We start from the raw sequence: 2,020 nt of genomic DNA, 5'->3' as shown, positions 1-2,020 counted from the left end.
TAAAAGGGCCTGACACATGCCTGGTGTTTTTTAAAAAAATATGCCTGATTATGTAACAGCCCACTAGTTGGTGCGAATTATCCACATTTGTTATGGGTGTACCACAATATAATTGTTTTGAACGTTTACGACAGTACATCTTTTAGTGCTGTATGATTAATACGTTAAGTGCTACAAGTGAGCTCCTAGACGGTCTCCAAGACTACCATGCCATTTCATACAAGCCGTGTGTTCTTTCAGTTTGAAACTGACAAGTGTTTATCTTTGATATAATTGACCACTTTGTGGCAAAATTTCCACTAAATGATAAGACTAGAAACGCTAGTCGTCTATCGTGCCCCTCCACTTTAACTTGTTAACATAACTCAACGTAGTGTGCACGTTTTTCGAACCCGGCTATGGAAAAAAATGTCACGGATCTAAAGTTGGTTGAACATATTTATGAGCACAATTTCAGTCATTCTGTTATGGTGTTTTATTTTTGGTGGATCATAAGCTGGAGAGTTTACTATAATGTACTTAAGACCAGTTGTAATAATTACTGACCTTAAGGGGGACTGGTTAACTCACATAAAAGTGGACCTAAAAAGCCCAGTTAATCAACTTATTATCGTCGAGAGAACGCACGGTTTTTATATGGCCAGAACAATTTCCCCTGCAAAAATTGTTGTCTTCCCGGAATACAAGTCATTGGTTATTCGAGATGTCGGAGGATGAGAGTTAAAACCTACATCAAATTGTTTACTGAAACAACAAAGGGAAACTGGCCTGATGGTCCTTCTAGTAATAGAAAATCCAGAGTTTGATGCTAGGGTGTTTTGTTGTTTTTAGTTGACAACTATCAATGTTCTAACGCGAGTACTCCTATACGTTACTTCATTTGTGTTATTTTCGTTGCTTAGTATTCTTTTATAGCTACATTCAGTCGTCTTGTGAGAGCAAAAATTTGACCTGCTATTCACAAAGCGTAAACTTCGTGTATAGATGCAACATGCAATGAGTTAACCCTCAGCTTTTGTTTTATTCATTGACGTCGATGTTATATGTGCTGGTAGCTTGGCTTAGATTTACACAACTGTCAAAGTGACTTGGATCACACCTTTCATGCTTGTGGATGAAATCACTTACTATCTAGTTAAGTCATGGGATGGATTTGGCACAAATCATATTCTGTCTTAATGAAGGCCAACTAAACTCTTACTGCAGTCTGGATGGTCTTTCTTTTTCTTTTAGTTTAGCAATTATTAGTGAAATTGCTTAGTCTTTTTTGGTTATCTACAGTAATGTTTTGTTGGTGTTTATATGACTTCTAAGATTTCAGTGTGGCGGATCGCTATGGAAACACCGTAAAGCAAATTGTATGACGTAAGTCTCTCTTTTACTGCCTTTTTCCTGAACGATTTTTAAGCTATTTATCTTCACCTTACTACACGGCTCGAAAATAAAATGAGCGCGGAAATTCAGCGAAACAGTTAGCAGAATAGCTTGCAACTTTCCGGCCAAAATAAACCGATAAATGTCTGTATGCTTAAAGTTTGGGGTCACTCGACACACTACAAGAGACACAAAGTTGGGGTAGGATGGTCTTCGTCCACTTTAAAGGCATGTTGCGAATAAATCTCGAACGGAAAACGGAGCTAGATTTCAATTTTTCGCAGCATAAATGCCTTGTTTGCCCGACCATACCATCGTTCTTAACAAAAAAGAACGTTTAAAAAGAGGTCGGTTTGGTTTAAGTCGGAACAAACACATACAGCATTCCTGTCCAGAACAATTCAAATTCCCAAATATGTGTACTAACTCAAAGTATTCTAGGAGATTGCCTTTGATGTATTACGATCCGCAGTGAGGCAGCTTATCATCACGCAAATGAACCCTGGATACTCAATTTGTCCTTGTCGCATGCAATAGTTTGACCAAAAATCGCAAAATGTATGATCTTAGTGTTAGGAGGCACTCCTAACGAACATATTGCTCAACATTTCCCTCTCTCTATCTCAGCCTTTCATTGGACTGTTTT

This window comes from Opisthorchis viverrini (genome assembly GCF_000715545.1).
Source record: "Opisthorchis viverrini unplaced genomic scaffold opera_v5_51, whole genome shotgun sequence".
Lineage (NCBI taxonomy): Eukaryota > Metazoa > Platyhelminthes > Trematoda > Opisthorchiida > Opisthorchiidae > Opisthorchis > Opisthorchis viverrini.
Note: the sequence above shows the minus strand (reverse complement) of the source record.